A 24,959-nucleotide genomic window follows, 5' to 3' on the forward strand; every position below is an offset into this window, starting at 1 on the left:
GAAACACGAATCTTCTGAGATATCTTTAGCACTCTGGAACAATTGAATAGTGAGAAGTGGATGATTAAGAATAGCACTGGCATGAGAAAGCATTGAAACGAGGAAAGGATATGATCAACACTGAAAGCTTGGATTGGTTCCATCGGAAAAGGAAAAGAATGGTGAGTGATGAACGAGTAGAACATCTTCAAGAGAATCCCCGGGTAAGAACGTTGAAAGTTAAGAATGAAGAGTCTTCACATCCATAAGATGGATATTTGATTAAGACATTTGAGTCCTTGAAGAAAAAGGGTGGGTGGGCGGGAAAACAAAGGCAGCTTGGGATGGATGAAACAAACAACGTTGAGAAAACTGAGATTGAATCTTGTGGATGTTGAGAATGAACGGATCCGCTTGAAGAGAAACACACCGGTTGAAAAAGATTGACATGACAATATCGATTATCATGAAGGATTAGTATTCACATCAGAGTATGAGAACACCATTTAAGAAAGGTATGGAATCAACACTTGACTTCGAAGCAACTCGAATAACACAACTCCAAAAACAAAACAAAGGATTGGCTTGCAAAATAAGCCGGAACAAACATATGATAGAGATTTCGTCCGAAGTTTTTGTGGTGGGGCCTACACGGGCTCGATCGTACAGCACCATCATGTACAAGGCAGTGCATATGACATACGAAGCGTCCCCGAGTCGGCATAGCCAAGGACTCTTTAAGACACAACGAGACCACTTTAAAACCAACCGTGAATAGGCGGACCACTAGACGTCGAACCCCAATTTCGTATCATACATCCGTTAGAAAGATATCCTAAGAGCTACTTGAATTCCCACTTTAAACTCCCAGAATTTTCCGGTTATGCAATCAGGTGTTGGGGATACAGGGGAAGCATAATATCTCACCCAAAACTAGCAAATCCTACATCCAGCTGTATCCATCCTTCAACACATAACCAAGAAACCTTCAGAAATCGTCTACCTCAACCTTCGAAAAGCATCTGTTATACGAGTTATGGCAATACTGCCGAACTCCTGCCCCAGTACTGGGTGGCTTCGAGGTTATCTCACCAACAACTGCATAAAAGAGATTTTCGATGTCGGCGAAACTAAACTCGGGTATTCCAGAACTGCAACGATAAAATTGTGATGACAACACCTCAGAGCTCAACTCCCCGGGACACTGCCACAACCCCTAAATGTCAGGAGGCACCAAGAACAATGTTCTCGTCACAAAACCATCGGAACGATTCCAAGATACCCGCGTGATCCTAAATTTTTTTAGTGAAATTTGAGAAGAGAAGAGTCAAAACTCTACGTCAGGATGCCTCACCAGAGCGACAAAGGGACTGGGGAGTAAAAAGAATTCCTAACTCTCTGATATATATAATCCTAAATGACTCAAAACATTTTTCTAGACTCAACAACGCCAGCTATTCGATCAAGCAGGGGGCTCCTAAGGTCGGGGAAGGCTCTGATTACCAACTTGTAACGCCCTCGATGCGGCTATATCTCCCACGTGTCGAAGCACAACTTAGAGGCATAACCGCATTGAAAGCAATGTCGCAAGTGAGGTAATCTTCACACAACCCATGAAATACATAAGGGAAAGAGATACATAGTTGGCTTACAATCGCCACTTCACACAATTACATGAATAAAGCATTACATCAACCAGATACAATCAAGGTCCGACTACGGAACCAAAATAAAAGAAGACTACCCCAAATGCTACACAGATCCCCGATCATCCTGACTAGGCTCTACTACTGATCAACTAGCACGAAACAACACAAAGGACAAGATCTTCATCGAGCTCCTCCTTGAGCTTGGTTGCGTCACCTGCTCGGTTACATCGGCACCTGCAAACTGGTTTTGGAAGTAACTGTGAGCCACGGGGATTCAGCAATCTCACACCCTCGCGATCAAGACTATTTAAGCTTATGGGTAAGGTAAAGGTATGAGGTGGAGCTGCAGCAAGCGACTAGCATATTTGGTGGCTAACAACGCAAATGAGAGCAAGAAGAGAAGGAAAAAGCACGGTCGAGAATCTATGATCAAGAAGTGATCCTAGAGCAACCTACGTCAAGCATAACTCCAACACCGTGTTCACTTCCCGAACTCCGCCGAGAAGAGACCATCACGGTTACACACATGGTTGATGTATTTTAATTAAGATCAACTTCAGGTTTTCTACAACCGGACATTAACAAATTCCCATCTGCCCATAACCGCGGGCACGACTTTCGAAAGTTCAAAACCCTGCAGGGGTGTCCCAACTTAGCCCATCACAAGCTCTCACGGTCAATGAAGGATATTCCTTCTCCCAAGACATTCCGATCAGACTCGGCATCCAGGTTACAAGACATCTCGACAATGGTAAAACAAGTCCAGCAACACCGCCGGAATGTGCCGACAAATCCTGATAGGAGCTGCACATATCTCGTTCTCAGGGCACACTCAGATGAGCTCTCCATACAACTAAAACCAAACCTCGAGTTTCCCCGAAGGGGCGCTGCACAGGGCTCTAGTTTGGACCAACACTCAGAGGAGCACTGGCCCGGGGGGGGGGGGTAAAATAATGATGACCCTCAGGAGCGCGACTCCCAAGGGAAAATAAAAGGCTAGGTGGCGAATGGTAAAACCAATGTTGGGCATTGGTGGAGGAGTTTTATTCAAGGCGAACTATCAAGGGGTTCCCATTATAACCCAACCGCGTAAGGAACGCAAAATCCGGGAACATAACACCGATATGATGGAAACTAGGGCGGCAAGAGTGGAACAAAACACCAGGCATAAGGCCGAGCCTTCCACCCTTTACCAAGTATATAGATGCACTAATTAAATAAGAGATATTGTGATATCCCAACAAAATATCCATGTTCCAACAAGGATAGAACTCCAATCTTCACCTGCAAGTAACAACACTATAAGAGGGGCTGAGCAAAGCGGTAACATAGCCAAACAACGGTTTGCTAGGACAAGGTGGGTTTGAGGCTTGGCTTAACAATATGGGAGGCATGATAAGCAAGTGGTAGGTATCGCAACATAGGCATAGCAAAAGAGCGAGCAACTAGCAAGCAAAGATAGAAGTGATTTTGAGGGTATGGTCATCTTGCCTGAAATCCCGCAAGGAAGAAGAACGAGTCCATGAAGAAGACAAACGGACGAAGTCGAATGAATCCTCACAACACGACGTTACCGGATTACCGAGAAGAAGTACACTGGAAAAGGAAGCAAACAAAATAGTAAACAACCATCACATAATCATGGCACGATGCGCAAACAAGTATGATGCATGTCTGGTTTAATGAGGCATGGCATGGCAAAGTGCACAAACAATCCTACCAATTAAGTGGAGCTCATTATGCAACTCCGTTGCATAATGACGAAACACAACAACAATTATTTAGTTCTCTCCCGTTTAAATACTCAACAATATTAAATGTTGGTTAACATGGAAAGAGGTGAAGCATAATGAAACTATCTAACTAGGCCAGTTTAAATGAGGCCGGAACAACAAAACAACATTTTTGGTTTTGGTACTGTTCTGCCCTAAACAAAATTTTAGGGTTGTTAAACATGCAAGATGAGAGCACCATGTTAAACTAGGCATTTTTCTACCCCATTTACATATAAAGTTTATTAAAATCTGAGTTACGGTTATTTAGTTATGAATTAAAGCATTTTAACATGGCATAGGAGCAAAATTTAAACAAACAACATTTTAAGCATTTTAAACATAGATGAAAGTTGTAAATTATTAAACTAGATGAAATTCTAGTCAAGTTACATATATGACATGTTTTAAATGTATGCATGGTTCAAAAGTTATTAGCAGTTTAAAAATAGGGGCAGTTTTGTAAATATGCAAAGCCCTGAGAAATTAAATAATTCGCTGACAACAGAAAAAAACGAACGGGCTGAAACTGGCCGGCCCAACCAGCAGGGAAAAGAAAAAAAACAACAAGAGGTGCTGGGGCTTCTCACCCATGGGCTGAGGCCCAGTTTGCAGAGAGGCCTCGCTGACTGGATCGGGAGGTGGGCTTGGCATGGATGGGCCTTGCTGCGGGATGCAGTTGCTGGGCCAGCTCACATGGACGTGACCCATGCGCTGGTCAACGCGCGCGTCCCCCTCGCTCGCACGATCTGGAGCAGGGGACGCAGAGGCTGGCGACGCCGGCGAACTCCCGCGGCGAGGGAGGGCGCTGGGAGGCAACAGGGGCCCTAGGCGACGCGGGAATAGCTGGATCCGGTCCCGCGCAACCGAATCCGGGCAATGCGGTGGTGGACGGAGCTCCGGCGATAGCAGAGAAGGATCCGAGGCGGCGGCAGCCATGGCTTCGAGCTCCCTGGTTCCTGCAGGCGGAGAGGGAGATGGTGAGCGGGCGAGGGCGAGACGAAAAGGGAAGGAGAGGGGGCAACGAGGCAGGCCTGCACGTGGAGTCCGGCGAGGTTTCCGTGGTGCGGGCGGTGGCGAGAGGCCGGCAGGTGGCGGAGTTCGATCTGGATCGGGAGCTCCTCTCCCGATCTGGATCGGTCGGTCGAACGGGTACGGGCGGCGGCACGGTCGGGCATGCTTGGGCCCGGTGGGCCAGATCCGGACCCCGGCGGGCCGCATGGTGGAGAAGGAGGCCTGGGACGCGTGGCGCGAGGGGATTGGATGCGGGCGCGGTCAGGTGGCTACGTGGCGCCGCTGGGTTGGTCGGGGAAGGTGGCACTGGTGGTGGCTGGCGGCGGCCGGCCGTAGGGGCGGCGACAAGTGGCGAGGCAGGGTTGGTGCGGCACGGAAATGGAGGTGGGAGGCGGCTAGAGGTAGGTGGGGGGCTAGGAATGCCCAAAAATGGAAGGAGGGGTCTATAAATAGCAAGGGGCTAGTGTTAGGGGAACTATCATCCGTTTTCGGGCATCGGATCTCGATCCAACGGTTCGGAGCAGAGTAGTTTTAGGTGGGCTGCAGGTGGCTATGTAGAGGGGGTTGGGCTGAGAGGAGAGGGGGAAATGCAACCCGGTAAGGTTTCCGGAGGCCGGAAACGTCCGACGATAGACCGGCTATAATGCCGCTATATGTTTAACGGTTGGGCTATCAAACGAGCTCCGAATGCGAGGAAACTTGACAGGCGCACTGTCTACACTATAATAAGACCGCATGCCAAGTTTCAACCCATTCCGAGAACATTTTCCGGCCACTTATAAAATAATATTTCGGACCTGCCGCGGTTGTGTGCAAGTGTGACTGGGCTCAGAACGGACAACAGAAGTAAGTAGGGGAACCCGGACGGATGCAGGTTTTGAAAAACATGATGATGCAATGCACATGATGACATGACAAGATGCAACATGCAAGCGAAAGACAAGGCAACAATAGCGAATAACTGGAGGACACCTGGCACATCGGTCTCGGGGCGTCACATATCCCTAGCAACAATGGCCCGGAAAAGGAGAAAGTTGGACACCGGTAAGCCTCTCCCGGTAGAGCTGTCTGCTCCTGGCAGAGACCCTGCCAAAAACAACTCCTCGCAGCCTACTAGACCACACCCTCCAGCTGGGCCCATGGACCCCGTGAATGAGGCATGTGCCCCCGCAGCAGAGGAGGTGCCGCTAGTTCTTGTTGCCGAGCCCAGGCTCCAACTTGGGCAAGGGACATTGTCCACTTCCTCCAAACCGGAGAGCTTCCTAGCGACCAAGATGAAGCTGAAAGAGTAGCCTGGAGGGTCAGTATGTATCAGTTTGTCGATGACACTCTGTATAGAAGGAGGACCAACAGTGTGAAATTGAAGTGCGTCTATCGGGAAGAAGGAAAGGAATTGCTGGCTGAGATGCACAAAGGCATGTGCGGCTCCCACATTGGATCAAGGGCATTTGTTGGGAAAGCATTCCGGGAAGGATTCTATTGGCCCACAACACTCCAAGTTGTGGTTGAGCTAGTCACCAAGTGTGAAGCCTGCCAGTTCCATTCCAAGAAAACCCACCTGCCTACCCAAGCTCTTCAGGCAATCCCTCTATCATGGCCATTTTTGGTCTGGGGGCTTGATATCCTCAGCCCCTTCCCCCGACAAATCAGGGGCTTTGAATTCTTGTTCGTTGCTATCGACAAGTTTACAAACTGGCCGGAAGTGACTGCCGTGAGAAAGGTGACTGCTCAGTCGGCTATCAAGTTCTTGAAAGAATTGGTGTCTTGTTTTGGAGTTCCAGCAAGGATCATTACCGACAACGGCACCCAGTTCATGAGTCTCACCTTCATGCAATATGTTCATGCCCTCGGATGCAAGATCTCATTTGCCTCTGTGGCACACCCCGGAGCAATGGACAAGATGAGAGGGCAAACGCTGAAGTGCTGTAGGGACTCAAGACAAGAACCTTTGATACGCTGTAGGAGCACGATAGGTGGTGGATCGAGGAGTTGTCGGTAGTTCTCTGGTCCCTCAGAACAACACCAAACTAAGCTATCGGGTAGACTCCCTTCTCCCTGGTCTATGGGGCAGAAGCAGTTATCCCCATGGAACTCATTTACGGGTCGCCTCGAGTGCTTGCCTATGATGAAGTAGCACAAGATCAGCACCAGCGTGACGACATTGTGCTACTCGAGGAGAACCGTCTCCGGGCTACTACGTGTGCTACAAGCTATCAGCAAGCCCTGCGTCACTATCATAGCTGCATGGTTCATGCCCGGTGTTTTCAGGAAGGTGACCTTGTCCTTAGGCGCGTTCAGTCTGCCAAGGGTACAAACAAGTTATCATCGAAGTGGGAAGGCCCTCACTGGTTAGTACGAGTCACCAGATATGCCGCAGTCTGTCTGGAGACCGGAGATGGCATTCAATTGCAAAATTCATGGAATATTGAGCATCTCCGCAAGTTCTACCCGTAAGGCGCGGCTGTCAGGCCCTGCCCGGCAGCCACCCTTTTGTACAAGCCTTGCCTCAGCTGCATGTGTCGGTGTCAAAACCGGCATATCTCAGGTAGGGGGTCCCGAACTGTGCATCTAAGGATTGAGGGTAACAGGAGGCAGGGGACACGATGTTTAGTCAGGTTCGGGCCCTCCTAATGGAGGTAATACCCTACTTCCTGCTTGATTGACTTTGATTAGTATAGGGGTTACAAGAGTTGATCTACCTCGAGATCGTAATGGCTAAACCGTAGATGTCTAGCCTGTATGATTAAGATTACCTCTACGGACTAAAGCCTCCAGTTTATATAGACACCGAAGGGGGCTAGGGTTGTACATAGTCGGTTTACAGAGAAAGGAATCTTCATATCCGAATGCCAAGCTTGCCATCCACACAAAGGAGATTCCCATCCGGACCCTGGAAAAAGCCTTCTATATTTGTATCTTCGCAGCCCATTAGTCCGGCCCATGTCGCATAGCCCGGACGCCCGAAGACCACCTAATCCAGGACTCCCTCAGTAGCCCCTGAACCATGCTTCAATGATGATGTGTCCGGCCCGCAGATTGTCTTCGACATTGCAAGGCGTGTTCCTCCTCCGAATACTTTAAAGTAGTCTTCTAAACAAGAGATCTATATCCGACTCTGTATAACATGTTAACCCTTCCAACCATAAAGGCATGATACTTAAAATAAGATATATCCATCGACAGCTTTTTCTGGCGAAACGTCACGCTTAGCTCTGCTGTCATTTCGAACCGTTTTTGGGACTCCCACCTCGCATTTCAATATGCAACTCCCATTGACACGTCTTGTCAAAGCAGAGATCGTGTCCCCTTATTGCGGGATTCTCATCAATATGAGTTTTGGTAATCTAACCATGCTGTTCGCACGACCCCTTGGGAACAGGCGAGTTTTAAGGCTCGGGGGAGGGGGACGCTTGATATTCGCAGTCCATATAAGTGGATAGGATCCAACTCTTCCATCTCACGCCTCATTCTCTCGCTGCCTCCCCATCCTCGAGCTCCAGCGCCCAAGTTCCAAGCTTTTCTCCCCTCCACAACTCTTCCGACCATGGCCGACTCTCAAGGAAAGTGGATGGCCTCCTCTGTCACGAAGGAGAACATCAAGGAGTTACGGGAGGCGCAATATCTAACCGTTGAAATCAAGCACAGGCTTCCCGATCCGGCACAGTTCATCCTCACTCCAAGGCCTGGCAAGAGGGCGGTGTTCATCCCCCACTTCCTTTGCGGACTTGGATTTGCCCTCCACCCCTTTTGAGGGGTCTCATGTTCTACTACGGGCTGGATTTCATGATCTATCCCCAAATTCGTTCCTCCACATCTCGGCGTTCATCGTCATGTGTGAGGCCTTCCTCCGCGTCCCTCCACACTTCGGCTTATGGTTCAATATTTTCAACGTGAAGCCAAAGGTGGTCGATGGGCAACACGTGGGCTGCGGTGGCGCCATAGTGTAACACCCCATATGTAACCTGCCATATTTGTATTCCAACTCTTGCCATTTCCGGCACTAAGTTACAATATTTCCTCGTTGTCAGGTTTTTGTCTTCGTGTTGTTTTGTCTTTGTCATGCATCTCATATCATGTCATCATGTGCATCGCATTTGCATACGTGTTCGTCTCATGCATCCGAGCATTTTCCCCGTTGTCCGTTTTGCATTCCGGCGCTCCTATTTCCTCCGGTGTCCCTTTCTACCTCTTTTCATGTGTGGGTGTTAAACATTCTCGGATTGGACCGAGACTTGCCAAGCGGCCTAGGTTTACTACCGGTAGACCGCCTGTCAAGTTTCATACCATTTGGACTTCATTTGATACTCCAACGGTTAACCGAGGAACCGAGAAGGCCTCGTGTGTGTTGCAGCCCAACACCCCTCCAAAGTGGACCAAAACCCACCTAAACCTCCTCCATCATCTAGGTCGTTCGATCACGATCGCGTGGCTGGAAACCGTGCTCAATTTGGAGCCTCCTAGCTCCTCCTACCTATAAAAAGGCATCTCCCCCGAAATTTTCGGATCAAACCCTAGACTCTCCCTCTCCCCGCGTCGCCGGACACGTCCGTCCGGGTCGGACGCGTCCGCGCCGCCGCCACCGACCAATCGGCGCCCGACACGTCACCGCCGCCGACCCGCCGCCGCCGCGGGCCCGGAGAGCCCGGAATCGGCCCCCGCGGCCCATCTCCTCGCTGCCCCTCGCACCCGCCCGTGCCCGCTTCTCCTCTCCGCCCGGCCCCGCCCCCTCCGCCACGCCGCCGCACGCCATCGCCGACCGCCGCCTCGCCGGACTCAAGCCGGAGCCCCTCCGCCTGGCACTGCCCTGCCGCGCCAGCTCATCGGCCACCTCAACGCCGACCAGATCCGGCCATGGGCCGGCCGGATCGGGCATCTCCTCCCTCCGGTGACCTCGAGTAGGAGCCCGGCGAACCTCAGTTCGCGCCGCTACAGTAACCCTAGATCTGGATCGGGTTGACTTTTTGCCCTAACCCTAGTATTTTTATGCATTGTTCATCATGCCATATATCTGCATCCGTGGCTCCGTTTCGGGCGTGTAGCATATCAAATTGTTCGTCTCGAAGACTACTTCATTTCGTTCCATTGCACCATGTTCATTTGAGCTCATCTTCATGCCCTAAATGTTGTTGCAAGAGTGCTATGCAATGTTAGTTTCAGATTCTTATCAGTAATTGGACATTTTCATTTTTGCCATGATTAATGTGTGCCTCCTATGAACTTGAGCCCTACATGTGTTTTGAAGTATGCCATGCCATCTTTACAGGAGTGTATGCCATGTATTTTTGTGATCTCTGTGGTGACTAGCACAAGCATGCAAAGTAGCTCTCGTAATGTTGCTGTTTTTAGGGACTTAGAAATCTTCTAAGTCTTTGCCCTGTTAATATTTTTATGCCATGTATTCTTATAGCTACAGAGTTATCCATGCCTCTTTGGAGCATGATCAGTAAGGATGTTTTGTAGATATAGTTGTGCTCTATCCATCCATGTCATTGTTTACAATTATGGAGCACCCTAGCTTGACTCAATCGAGCTCTACTTTTGCTATAAAATATTCCTGGCAGAATGTTTACGTGTTAAGCATTTTTGCCGAGCTTGTTGTAGTTGATCCGTGCATGCTATGAGGTTGTTCTTGCCATGTTTACCTTCTATGCCATGTTTACTTGCTGGGTGTATGCTTAGGTTGTCATGCAATGCCTTGTGGTGAGTGCATCGAGCTCGTAAACATGCCTACTCAATATCTGTTTTGCCATGTTCCAGTTTTCTACTAAGTCTGAATCTGTTAACGCTAATTGCTATGCTCACATGGTTGCCAATGTATTTTCTGATCCCTTTTGGCTTATGGCCAGTAAGGGACTTTTGTTGTATGCTTTGCGTAGCTTCAAGCCATGTCTTGCTTTGCCACGATATGTTCCTGTAGCATGTTGTTATCTTGCTCTAAACATTGCTTCCTGATGTTAAATTCCTGACATGTTGTTATTTTCTCTAAGTCTGTAACCTGATATCCTTAGCACTTTTGCCATGCTTGTTTGAACCTGCCATTGAGTGAATTAGCCATAGCTTAGGCCCTGTTTGGTTCGGCTGTGGTTTTCTAAAAGCAGCTGTGAAAAATCTGCTGTGAAAAAACAGCTGTGGAAAATCTGATGTGAAAAAGATGTAGGTTATTTGGCAAACCAGCTGATACAACTTTTTCAGATTTTGGCCCGCAGTGGAATCAGATTTTGGAAAGCATGTCCTGGACTGCTTCCGCTTTTGGTTCAGATTTTGACAGCAGATTTCTGGAATCGGATTCTGCTAGGTTCGCCCTTTGGTTTAGATTATGCTGCGCGGCAGCGGAATCCGTTGATAAAAGCTGAACCAAACAGGGCCTCAGTGTTCATCTTTTGTCAAGCATCATGAGTGGATACTTCCATGTGCATTGTTGTTATGTTATGGTGCAGTAGCTTGTTGTTCTTGACGCATTTAGATGGCCTCGTGCTGTTAATCGCAGATCGGTGCCATATTTGTTTTGCTTGCCATTTGCAAACTGTGCATCCGATTCCGGTGATCTTTATATCGATACGACTTAAATCCACTCATCTTTCTAGTGGCACTCTTGGTTTTCCAAGTTGAGGCCAGGTTCAATCTTTCCTTTCCGAAGCATGCATATGCATTGCATATCGCATCCCTCATATCATGACATGTTTTGCATCATGTTGTTTGTGCATTGCACGTGGTTGATCATGTCTCCCTTTGCTTGTGTTCTTGCTTTGGGTAGAGCCGGGAGACGAGTACGTGATCGAGGAACCCGTTGAGTACGTTTATGAGGATCAAACTAACGTCAACTCGGAGAAGTTTACAGGAAAGATGACCATACCCTCGAAATCACTTCTATCTTTGCTTGCTAGATGCTCGCTATATTGCTATGCCTATGCTACGGTACCTACCACTTGCTTATCATGCCTCCCATATTGCCATGTCAAACCTCTAACCCACCTTGTCCTAGCAAACCGTTGTTTGGCTATGTTACCGCTTTGCTCAGCCCCTCTTATAGCGTTGCTAGTTGCAGGTCAAGATTGGAGTTTGTTCCTTGTTGGAACATGTTTATTGTTGGGATATCGTTATTATATCTTGTCTATTTTAATGCATCTATACACTTGGTAAAGGGTGGAAGGCTCGGCCTTATGCCTGGTGTTTTGATCCACTCTTGCCGCCCTAGTTTTCGTCATACCAGTGTTATGTTCCTTGATTTTGCGTTCCTTACACGGTCAGGTTATAATGGGAACCCCTTGACAGTTCGCCTTGAATAAAACTTCTCCAGCAATGCCCAACATTGGTTTTACCATTTGCCACCTAGCCTCTTTTCCCTTGGGTTTCCGGAGCTCAAGGGTCATCTTTATTTTAATCCCCCCATAGGCTAGTGCTCCTCTGAGTGTTGGTCCAAACCGAGTAGACTGCGGGTCCACCTTGGGGCAACTTGAGGGTTGGTTTTACTTGTAGGATGTCTCATCTGAGTGTGCCCTGAGAACAAGATATGTGCAGCTCCTATCGGGATTTGTCGCCACATTCGGGTGGCTTTGCTGGTTTAGTTTTACCATTGTCGAGATGTCTTAAAACCGGGATTCCGTGTCTGATCGGATTGTCTTGGGAGAAGGAATATCCTTCGTTGGCCGTGAGAGCTTGTGATGGGCTAAGTTGGGACACCCCTGCAGGGATTTGAACTTTCGAAAGCCATGCCCGCGGTTATGGGCAGATGGGAATTTGTTAATGTCCGGTTGTAGATAACCTGAACTTAACTTAATTAAAATGAATCAACAGAGTGTGTGGCCGTGATGGTCTCTTTTCGGTAGAGTCCGGGAAGAGAACACGGTCTCAAGTTATGATTGAACATAGGTTGTTCTAGGATCACTTCTTGATCATAGTTTATCGATCGTGCCTTTGCCTTCTCTTCTCGCTCTCTTTTGCGTATGTTAGCCACCATATATGCTAGTGCTTGCTGCAGCTCCACCTCATACCTTTTCCCTACCTATAAGCTTAAATAGTCTTGATCTCGAGGGTGTGAGATTGCTGAGTCCCCGTGACTCACAGATTCGTTCCGAAACCAGATGCAGGGACCGATGATGCCATTCCAGGAGATTCGACTGAGGTCAAGTGGGAATTCGGTGAGGACTCATGACGATACTACATTTCTTTTCCAGACGAGCAGTAGTGGTGCCCAGTTGGGGTGATCGGGGACTTTGTTGCATTTGTGGTTGTTCTTTATTTTGGTTCCGTAGTCAGACCTTGATTGTATCTGGATGAATGTAATGATATTTATGCTATTGTGTGACGTGGCGAGTGTAAGCCAACTATGTACCTCTTTTCCTTATTCATTACATGGGTTGTGTGAAGATTACCCCACTTGCGACATTTCTTACAATGCGGTTATGCCTCTAAGTCGTGCTTCAACACGTGGGAGATATAACCGCATCATGGGTGTTACAAGTTGGTAATCAGAGCCTTCCCCGGCTTAGGAGCCCCCTGCTTGATCGAATCACTGGCATTGTTGAGTCTAGAAAAATGTTTTGAGTCATTTAGGATTATATATATATATCAGAGAGTAGGATTCTGTTTACTCCTCAGTCCCTTCGTCGCTCTGGTGAGGCATCCTGACGTAGAGTTTTGACTCTTCTCTTCTCAAATTTCACAATTTTTTTAGGATCACGCGGGTATCTTGGAATCGCTCCGATGGTTTTGTGACGAGAACATTGTTCTTGGTGCCTCCTGACATTTAGGGGTTGTGGCAGTGTCCCGGGGAGTTAAGCTCTGAGGTGTTGTCATCACAATTTTATCGTTGCAATTCTGGAATACCTGAGTTTCGCCGATATCGAAAATCTCTTTTATGCAGTTGTTGGTGAGATAACCTCGATGCCACCCAGTACTGGGGCGGGAGTTCAGGAGTATTGCCATAACTCATATAACGGATGCTTTTTGAAGGTTGAGGTAAATGATTTCCGAAGGTTTCTTGGTTATGTGTTGAAGGATGGATACGGCTGGATGTAGGATTTGCAAGCTTTGGGTGAGATATTATGCTTCCCCTGTATCCCCAACACCTGATTGCATAACCGGAAAGGTTCGGGAGTTTCATAGGTGGGAATTGTTGTAGCTCTAGTATTTCTTCCGCGGATATTTGGTTTGTGATTGGGTAATCCTCACCAAGTATTTGTTCATGTCCGTACCTTGTTGTTTTATTCATCTACCTCTATCTAAGTGGTTTCTCAATTTATGGAAGTGTGACCATTTCAATTGGAGTGCACTCGTTCATTTTGTTCGGATGTTAAGACTATATGTTGCAATTTCGATCCATCTGATTCAGCTTGAATATATGTCTGTCAAGATGCTAACGGATGTCACCCTCTTCAGGATGGCTCCTCCAACGCGTCAGAATCCTGAACCACCGCCACCACCTCCACCTCCAGAGGCATGGCAAGCTGTGATGGACGCTACCAATGCAAACACGCAGCTGATCATGCAACTCTTGCAAGAGCGTAACCAAGGAAATCAAGGCCATGGAAGCAATCAGAATCAGTTTGCTACACTCAACTAGTTCCTCGCAAACCAGCCAAAGACCTTCAGTAACTGTGTCGAGGCAACATACGCTGATGATTGGCTCGTGGATATCTGCAAGAATTTCGAGTGCAGCAACGTCAGGCCTGAGGACTTTGTCAAGTTTGCCTCGTTCCAACTCAAAGATGAAGCTGCAGAATGGTATCAGCAATACAAAGATTCCATAGGAGGTCGTGTGATTACCTGGGATGAATTCCGTCAAGACTTCAAAGCTCTCCACATTCCTCATAGTGTTGTTGAGAGCAAGCGTGAGGAGTTCCCCAATCTGAAGCAAGGCAGCTTGTCGGTTTACCAGTATAACATCATGTTCCAGAAGCTCGCTCGTTTCCCTAAGCAAGACGTCCCTGACGAGAAGAACATGATTTATCAGTTCAGAGGTGGCCTCAGAGAAGATCTCCAACTAGCTCTTGTGCTTTTCGATCCGCAGAAGTACGATGATTTTTACAACATGGCACTAAAACAAGAGACTGCTCAACTCAAGTGCGATGCTTCCAAGAAGCGAGTCAAGGAAGAAACTCCTTCTTCCTCAACTCAAGTGGCAACTAAGCAGCAGAAGTATTGGTTGCCTCCTCCTCCTCCGTTCCATCAGCCTTATCAACAGAAGAGCAAAGGTGGCAATGGATCTTCCCACCCACCCAACCCAGGCTTTCAGAACAAGACTTCGGCTCATGCCCCAAGATCAAGTGCACCGTATCACTGTCCGCTCTCAGAGGTCACGTGCAACAAGTGTCAGCAGAAGCGTTACTATGCCAACAAATGCTTCAATTAGAGGCGTCTTCCTCCTCCTCCTCCTGGGAGATCTGCTAGCACTGCAGTGGTCAAGCATAATCCCAAGTTTGCAAAGGTCAACATGATGAACGCAACTCAGGCAGAGGACTCGTCAGATGTGATCATGGGTAACCTTCCTGTTAACGATATTCCTGCAAAAGTTCTTTTTGACACTGGTGCATCGCATTCTTTCTTGTCATTCCCATTTGCATCGAAGCACAATGTTAACACTGAGGTTTTGCCCAAAGTCATGCAAGTTGTTTCTCCCGGAAAGCTTATGACTTCTAGTTTGGTTGCTCCCGATGTTTCTATCACGTTGGGGGACTATAAGTCTCTGTCCTCTCAAGTGGTCCTTGGTAACTCGGATATTGATCTTATTCTCGGAATGGACTGGCTTTCTAAGCACAAGGCTCACCTTGATTGTGCTGCCAGGCAGATTTTATTGACACATTCGTCTAAGGATGTAATCGTCTTTGCTGCTCGGGATGATACCATTCGACTTTTTTCTCTCAACGAGAAGGGCGAGTTGGATGTCATCTCTCAGATGCCAGTCGTTTGCGAATATCAAGACGTCTTTCCAGAAGAGCTTCCAGGAATGCCTCCGCACCGGCCAGTTGAATTCGTCATCGATCTTGATCCTGGCACGGAACTTGTTTGCAAACGTCCTTACAAGCTTGGACCTGAAGAGTTGAAGGAGCTGAAGAAACAACTCGATATTCAAGAGCGTATGGGTCTCATTCGACCAGGTTCTTCTCCATGGGGTTGTGGTGTTCTTTTCGTCAAGAAGAAGGATGGAACGGACCAACTTTGTGTCGACTACCGTCCATTGAATAAGAAGACCATAAAGAACAAGTACCCACTTCCCAACATCAATGAGCTTTTCGAACAACTCAAAGGTGCTCAAGTATTCTCCAAGCTTGATCTCCTTATGGGCTATCATCAGATTCACATTTGTGAAGAAGATATTCCTAAGACAGCATTTAGAACAAGCTATGGTTCATATGAATACACTGTCATGTCTTTCGGCCTTGTCAATGCTCCTCTAACATTCTCTCGCATGATGAACTTCATCTTCAACGCCTACACAAATGACTTCGTCTTGGTCTACCTCGATGACATTTTGGTCTTTTCCAAGAACAAGGAGGATCATGCCAAGCATTTGAGATTGGTGCTAGATAAACTCAGAGAACATCAGTTCTATGCGAAGTTTTCTAAGTGCGAGTTTTGGCTCGATGAGGTTCTCTACCTTGGAGATATCATCTCTGCCAAGGGCATAGCTGTTAATCCTGAGAAGGTGTCTGCAATTGTGAATTGGGAACAGCCTCAGAACGTGAAGCAACTCCGTAGCTTCCTTGGGCTCACAAGCTATTGTCGAAGGTTCGTTGAGAAATTCTCTAAGATCGCGAAGCCTCTTTCCAACCTTCTCCAGAAGCATGTGAAGTACGTCTGGTCGCCTGAATGTGACTTTGCTTTCAACACCCTCAAAGAGAAGTTAGTCGCTGCTCCAGTTCTGACTCCTCCTGATGAATCCAAATCGTTCGAGGTCTTCTGTGATGCTTCCCTTCAAGGTCTCGGTGTAGTGTTGATGCAAGAGAAGAAAGTTGTGGCCTATAACTCTTGCTAGTTGAAGACTAATGAAAAGAACTACCCCACTCATGACCTCGAGTTGGCGGCAGTTGTCCATGCTCTTTTAACATGGAGACATCTCTTGTTGGGAAGGAAAGTGGACATCTTCACTGATCATAAGAGCCTCAAGTACATCTTCACTCAGCCAAACCTCAACCTCACACAGACTCGTTGGGTCAAAATGATTCAAGAGTATAATCCGAGTATTGAATATACTCCAGGCAAGGCCAATGTAATTGCTGACACATTGAGCAGAAAGGCTTACTACAACAGTTTGATTATCAAGCCTTCTCAACCAGAGCTTTGTGAAGCTTTCCGCAAACTCAATCTCCAAGTTATTCCTCAAGGATTCATTGCCAACCTCCAAGTCTCTCCTACTTTGGAAGATCAGATTCGTCAAGCTCAACTTCTTGATGCTATGGTGAAGAAGGTAAAGATTGGGATTGCCAAGAGTCAACCCAAGTACAAGTGCTATCGCCTTGATGACAAGGATACTCTGTTCTTCGAGGATCGCATTGTTGTTCCTAAAGGTGACCTTCGTAAAGTCATTATGAACGAGGCTAACAATTCACTCCTCTCTATTCACCCTGGAAGTACAAAGATGTACCATGACCTCAAGCAGTCGTATTGGTGGACTCGAATGAAGCACGAGATTGCTCAGTTCGTGAATAATGTGATGTCTGTAGAAGAGTGAAAGCAGAACACCAACGACCAGCTGGTCTCCTGCAACCTCTTGCCATTCCAGAATGGAAGTTTGACCATATTGAGATGGACTTCGTGACTGGATTTCCCAAGTCCAAGCGTGGCAATGATGCTATATTCGTTGTCATGGACAAGCTCACCAAAGTGGCTCATTTTCTGCCTATCAAAGAATCTATCACAGCAGCTCAGTTGGCAGAGCTATATACCTCCAGGATTGTCTCCTTGCACGGCATTCCGCAGTTGATATCTTCAGATCGTGGAAGCATCTTTACCTCTAAGTTCTGGGATTCTTTCCAGAAGGCCATGGGCACCAACATTCGCTTCAGCACAACTTTTCATCCTCAAACCAGTGGCCAAGTTGAGAGGGTCAATCAAATTCTTGAAGATATGCTCAGGGCATGTGTCATCTCCTTCGGTATGAAGTGGGAAGATTTTCTTCCATATGCCGAGTTCTCCTACAACAACAGCTTCCAAGTGAGTTCGGGCAAGGCCCCATTCGAGATTCTCTATGGCAGAAAGTGCCGTACTCCTCTTAACTGGTCAGAGACTGGTGAACGCCAACTTCTTGATAATGACTTGATCGCAGAGGCTGAAGAAATATGCGAAGTCATTCGTGAAAATCTCAAAGCCGCGCAATCGCGCCAGAAGAGTTACTATGATAGCAAACATCGTGACTTGGCTTTCGAGATCGGAGACCATGTCTACCTCCGCGTCTCTCCAATGAAAGGTACTCGTCGCTTCGGTATCAAAGGGAAGCTTGCCCCTAGATACGTGGGCCCTTTCAAGATCATTCGCAAAAGAGGCGATCTCACCTATGAACCTGAGCTTCCATCCAACTTTGCAAACGTGCACGACGTGTTTCACATGTCTCAACTCCGCAAGTGTTTCAAGACTCCTGACCGCACCATCAACTTTGAAGAGATTGATCTCCAAGAAGGCATGTCTTATCATGAGCACCCAGTTGCTATTCTTGAAGAAACTGAGCGCAAGACTCACAACAAGTCTATCAAATTCCTCAAAGTCAAGTGGTCACATCATTCCGACCGTGAAGCCAGCTGGGAACACGAGGACCACCTCTGTTCTGAGTACCCGGAGTTTTTCTAGTCCTAGATCTCGGGACGAGATCCTGTCGTAGTGGTGGAGTGTTGTAACACCCCATATGTAACCTGCCATATTTGTATTCCAACTCTTGCCAGTTCCGGCACTAAGTTATGATATTTCCTCATTGTCGGGTTTTTCTCTTCGTGTTGTTTTGTCTTTGTCATGCATCTCATATCATGTCATCATGTGCATCACATTTGCATACGTGTTCGTCTCATGCATCCGAGCATTTTCCCCGTTGTCCGTTTTGCATTCCGGTGCTCCTATGTCCTCAGGTGTCCCTTTCTACCTCTTTTCGTGTGCGGGTGTTAAACGTTCTCGGATTGGACCGAGACTTCCCAAGCGGCCTTGGTTTACTACTGGTAGACCGCCTGTCAAGTTTCGTACCATTTGGACTTCGTTTGATACTCCAACGGTTAACCGAGGAACCAAGAAGGCCTCATGTGTGTTGCAGACCAACACCCCTCCAAAGTGGCCCAAAACCCACCTAAACCTCCTCCATCATCTAGTTCGTTCGATCACGATCGCGTGGCCGAAAACCGTGCTCAATTTGGAGCCTCCTAGCTCCTCCTACCTATAAAAAGGCATCTCCCCCAAAATTTTCGGATAAAACCCTAGACTCTCCCTCTCCTCGCCTTGCCGGACACGTCCGTCCGGGTCGGCGCGTCCGCGCTGCCGCCACCGACCAATCGGCGCCCGACACGTCACCGCCGCCGACCCGCCGCCGCCGCGGGCCCGGAGAGCCCGGAACCGGCCCCCGCGGCCCATCTCCTCGCCGCCCCTCGCGCCCGCCCTCGCCCGCTTCTCCTCTCCGCCCGGCGCCGCCCCCTCCGCCGCGCCGCCGCACGCCATCGCCGGCCGCCGCCTCACCGGACTCAAGCCGAAGCCCCTCCGCCCAACGCCGCCCTGCCAGGCCGGCTCGGCGGCCACCTCAACGCAGGCCAGCTCCGGCCACGGGCCGGCTGGATCCAGCATCTCCTCCCTCCGGCGACCTCAAGCAGGAGCCCGACGAACCTCGTTTCACGCGCCGCTACAGTAACCCTAGGTCTGGATCGGGTTGACTTTTTGCCCTAACCCTAGTATTTTTATGCATTGTTCATCATGCCATATATCTCCATCCGTAGCTCCGTTTCGGGCATGTAGCATATCAAATTGTTCGTCTCGAAGACTACTTCATTTCATTGCATTGCACCATGTTCATTTGAGCTCATCTTGATGCCCTAAATGTTGTTGCAAGAGTGCTATGCAATGTTAGTTTTAGATTCTTTTCAGTAATTGGACATTTGTCATTTTTTCCATGATTAATGTGTGCCTCCTATGAACTTGAGCCCTACATGTGTTTTGAAGTATGCCATGCCATCTTTACAGGGGTGTATGCCATGTATTTTTGTGATCTCTGTGGTGACTAGCACAAGCATGCCAAGTAGCTCTCGTAATGTTGCTGTTTTCAGGGACTTAGAAATCTTCTAAGTCTTTGCCCTATTAATATTTTTATGCCATGTATTATTATAGCTACAGAGTGATCCATGCCTCTTTTGAGCATGATCAGTAAGAATGTTTTGTAGATATTGTTGTGCTCTATCCATCCATGTCTTTGTTTGCAATTATGGAGCACCCTAGCTTGACTCAATCGAGCTCTACTTTTGCTATAAAATATTCCTGGCAAAATGTTTACGTGTTAAGCATTTCTGTCGAGCTTGTTGTAGTTGATCCGTGCATTCTATGAGGTTGTTCTTGCCATGTTTACCTTCTATGCCATGTCTACTTGCTCGGTGCATGCTTAGTTTGTCATGCAATGCCTTGTGGTGAGTGCATCGAGCTCGTAAACATGCCTACTCAATATCTGTTTTGCCATGTTCCAGTTTTCTACTAAGTCTGAATCTGTTAACGATAATTGCTATGTTCACATGGTTGCCAATGTACTTTCTGATCCCTTTTGGCTTATGGTTAGTAAGGGACTTTTGTTGTATGCTTTGAGTAGCTTCATGCCATGTCTTGCTTTGCCATGATATGTTCCTGTAGCATGTTGTTATCTTGCTCTAAACATTGCTTCCTGATGTTAAATTCCTGACATGTTATTTTCTCCAAGTCTGTAACCTGATAACTTTAGCACTTTTGCCATGCTTGTTTGAACCTGCCATTGAGTGAATTAGCCATAGCATATCGCATCCCTCATATCATGACATGTTTTGCATCATGTTGTTTGTGCATTGCACGTGGTTGATCGTGTCTCCCTTTGCTTGTGTTCTTGCTTTGCGTAGAGCCGGTAGACGAGTACGTGATCGAGGAACCCGTTGAGTACGTTTACGAGGATCAAGCTAACGTCAACTCGGAGAACTTTGCAGGCAAGATGACCATACCCTCGAAATCACTTCTATCTTTGCTTGCTAGATGCTCGCTCTATTGCTATGCCTATGCTACGATACCTACCACTTGCTTATCATGCCTCCCATATTGCCATGTCAAACCTCTAACCCACCTTCTCCTAGCAAACCATTGTTTGGCTATGTTACCGCTTTGCTCAGCCCCTCTTATAGCGTTGCTAGTTGCAGGTGAAGATTGGAGTTTGTTCCTTGTTGGAACATGTTTATTGTTGGGATATCATTACTATATCTTTTCTATTTTAATGCATCTACACACTTGGTAAAGGGTGGAAGGCTTGGCCTTATGCCTGGTGTTTTGTTCCACTCTTGCCGCCCTAGTTTCCGTCATACCAGTGTTATGTTCCTTGGTTTTGCGTTCGTTACACGGTCGGGTTATAATGGGAACCCCTTGACAGTTCGCCTTGAATAAAACTTCTCCAGCAATGCCCAACATTGGTTTTACCATTTTCCACCTAGCCTATTTTCCCTTGGGTTTCTGGAGCCCAAGGGTCATCTTTATTTTAAACCCCCCTGGGCCAGTGCTCCTCTGAGTGTTGGTCCGAACTGAGTAGACTGCGGGGCCACCTTGGGGCAACTTGAGGGTTGGTTTTACTCGTAGGATGTCTCATCTGAGTGTGCCCTGAGAACGAGATATATGCAGCTCCTATCGGGATTTGTCGGCACATTCGGGAGGCTTTGCTGGTTTAGTTTTACCATTGTTGAGATATCTTGTAACCGAGATTCCGAGTCTGATCGGATTGTCTTGGGAGAAGGAATATCCTTCGTTGGCCATGAGAGCTTGTGATGGGCTAAGTTTGGACACCCCTGCAGGGATTTGAACTTTCGAAAGCCGTGCCCGCGGTTATGGGCAGATGGGAATTTGTTAATGTCCGGTTGTAGATAACCTGAACTTTACTTAATTAAAATGAATCAACAGAGTGTGTGTCCGTGATGGTCTCTTTTCGGCGGAGTCCGGGAAGAGAACACGGTCTCGTGTTATGATTGAATGTAGGTTGTTCTAGGATCACTTCTTGATCATAGTTTATCGATCGTGCCTTTGCCTTCTCTTCTCGCTTTGTTTTGCGTATGTTAGCCACCATATATGCTAGTGCTTGCTGCAGCTCCACCTCATACCTTTTCCCTACCTATAAGCTTAAATAGTCTTGATCGCGAGGGTGTGAGATTGCTGAGTCCCCGTGACTCACAGATTCCTTCCAAAACCAGATGCAGGGACCGATGATGCCATTCCAGGAGATTCGACTAAGCTCAAGTGGGAGTTTGATGAGGATTCATGACGATACTACGTTTCTTTTCCAGACGAGCAGTAGTGGTGCCCAGTTGGGGCGATCGGGGACTTTGTTTCATTTGGGGTTGTTCTTTATTTTGGTTCCGTAGTTGGACCTTGATTGTATCTGGATGAATATAATGGTATTTATGCTATTTTGTGACGTGGTGAGTGTAAGCCAACTATGTACCTCTTTTCCTTATTCATTACATGGGTTGTGTGAAGATTACCCCACTTGCGACATTGCTTACATGTGGTTATGCCTCTAAGTCGTGCTTCGACACGTGGGAGATATAACCGCATCGTGGGCGTTACACATAGTGAGCAAGCTCCCCAAAGTCAATTGGCCAAAGGGATTTTTTGTGCACACCGTCAAGATATGGCAACATGAATGGTTCTGTGCCACCGAACCCCGCGACCCTAAGTGGGAAGCCGCTCTAGCCTTCAGATCCGGACCCCCGCTGAGGCTGACATCCTGGACCGACAAGGGTCCGGATTGGGGGTCGGTCCCTGAGGTGCTGCTACTACAGAAACACGTTCAAGGCATGATAGCGAAGGACATTACTCTTGCTGACGTGATCCAAGTGATGCTGATCTGCTGAGCACTTCCTTGCCAACGGCGGCCCCTCAAGATGTGGGAGTTCAATCCGTAAGGGCCGCGGATCCTACAACAGTTCTATGGCACAACGCATAAGGGGATCTAGAAGCTGCCTTTTAAGAAGCAGAAGTCGTGGCCAAAGTCATCGGACGACACCGGCCTCGACTGCAACCATCCGGCCTCCGAGGTAAATTCTAAAACCTCCGAACACCAATTGGTTCGTCAATCCAAAGGAGAAGCATTGAGTAGTCCATCCGCAAACAGGTCTAGACCAAGAAGGAAGAGCAGATCCGGTGTCCAGCTCTGCTCCCTAAAGACCCAGCCAATTCTCTACTAAAGAGGATGCCGGTCCCAGCGCCATACCAAGCGCCGGTAAATAAGGACAGGAAGAAGAAGAAGAAGAAGAAGAAGAAGAAGAAGAAGAAGAAGAAAGAGGAGGGCACTTCGGACGCAATGTTCGGAGAAGCTGATGCCCAGTCCTCTCACGAGGGCGACGACGATGACGAGGAGGAGGAGGAAGAAGAAGATCCTCCCTGCAAGGGAAAGAAGAGGGCGGCCCCCAAAGACCCGGAGGCTGAAGCATCCAAGAGGGAAAAAATTTCCCTCTCCGATGACTCGCAGTCAGACGCCGAGGCCATCCCAGAGCACCGTCGCCGGACCAAGACCCAAGCCGACTCGTAAGTAGTCCAGGATTTTTCACATACATCCAATCTCTATGAACTGTGATGATAACTCTGAGTTCTATTTTTTAGTCTGGCACGCAATCTCCCCCACCTATCCTCATCCTCGGGGGATCTTCCGCTGGAGATGATGGAGAGCGAGTCGCCTCTACTAGCTTCCCCGCCACCTAGGGCAGATGATACCGAGGTGTCATCCCATAGGCCCTCTCCGGGCCTTGAAGAGACGGGGGTGGGGGGCAACTTAACGGCACCGGAGGGCAACACCTCGGCTACCGAAGGACTGGGGGGGTACAACCACCACAGAGACCGGCGACGGGGGCCCCGGTCAATCCGACCCCCAGCCGCATACTACTCCGGAGACCCATACGGCTCCGGAGTCTAGTGAGCGACCCCCTGCAGGAGAAGGGGGAGTGACAGCCTCTGCTAATCCAGAGGCGCCGAATACAATGACGGACGCACTGCAAAGTGCATCCATCTTGAATGAGCACCGCATCCTGATGGGTACGGTGGCTGAGAAGATTCAGTCCGCCAAGAGCGGGCTGAACGAAGCCTTCTCCAGCCTGCTAGTAGGCTTCGAGGTACGCAATGTAATATGTTTGATCATTTTTATGAGAAATATGCCTGTATATGGATAGTAGCCCCTGAGACTCTATTCGGTTCTTTGAAAGAAAAGCAAGCAAAGGATCAAAAGTCAGTTGTCAGGTGGTAACATGCTATTTTATTTGGATTAAAACATGCCTCCCTATTAGCGGCGACTGCCCAGTCAGCAGAAATTTCCAAACTCAAACGGAAACTGGAGCGAGCTGATGAGGACCTAGTCCTTTTTAACACACGGCTCGACCAGGTGCAAGGTATAAGATACATCTTATTTTATGCCTGTTTATGTCTGTGTTCTGTGGAATTTCGAGAGCTGCAATGTGTGTGTTTGTATAGATGGTGCCGCCGCGGTTGAGACCCTCAGGGGTGCGCTTGCCCAAGCCAAGGAGCAAGCAAGGGTAAGCAAGGCGGTCGCTGATAAAGCGGCTGCGGACTTAACGGCCGAACAAGCCGCTCGGCGCCGTTTTGAGGAACGGGTGACCGAGGTGGAGCAGAAGGTCAAGGAAACCACCCGTAGGTGCGAGTCCTTAGAAGAGGAAAATAAGGTGAAGGGGAACGAACTCGCCAAGGCCCTTCAAGATGCCAAGGAGGCACAGTCTGAATTCCGCGCATCGCGCAAGGAAGTCCGTCAAGCCGGACAGATAGCAGCTGGTAAGCCCTTTCTTTTACAGGCTAAATTTGGGGATCGGAGGTATGCCTTACTTAATCGACCGTGGAGTTCTCCAGACGCATACGCGGATCTGCCGAAGAGTTCTGCGGACGCCGCCCAATTCTTCCGGGCCCAGGAGGGGTACACAACGGAGAAGCTCTTCTGGTCGTAGTTAATGCCTTTATGAAGAGTTTTATCCTCCTATGCGTTCATTTTTATATCCGAGAGTTCCCAATCATCAGCTTCAACCCCCAGGTAGATACTACTGGGGTGTTCGGAATTGCACATGACTACACTTAACCCAACATCTTGGTCCATGAAGGAGGTGTCAGTGCGGTGAACCAGGCAATCAGAGTATGCGGTTTTATTACTCTCATTTAGCCATAGGAGTTTGACGATGGGTCTACAAAGTAGCCCCTTGTATGTACGCGGCTATCCCAATGCGGATGCGTTGCATATGTGACCGGAAAATAGTCCTTCGTGTAATACGGAAAAAATCGCTAAAGATTTTAATAAGTCGCCGAGTGGCTGACCAGCTCTCACCGTATCATGACAATCAATTTTTGGCTTTCTCTACTGAGGTGCTTAACCGGA

Source organism: Triticum urartu, chromosome 2 (assembly GCF_003073215.2).
Source record: "Triticum urartu cultivar G1812 chromosome 2, Tu2.1, whole genome shotgun sequence".
Lineage (NCBI taxonomy): Eukaryota > Viridiplantae > Streptophyta > Magnoliopsida > Poales > Poaceae > Triticum > Triticum urartu.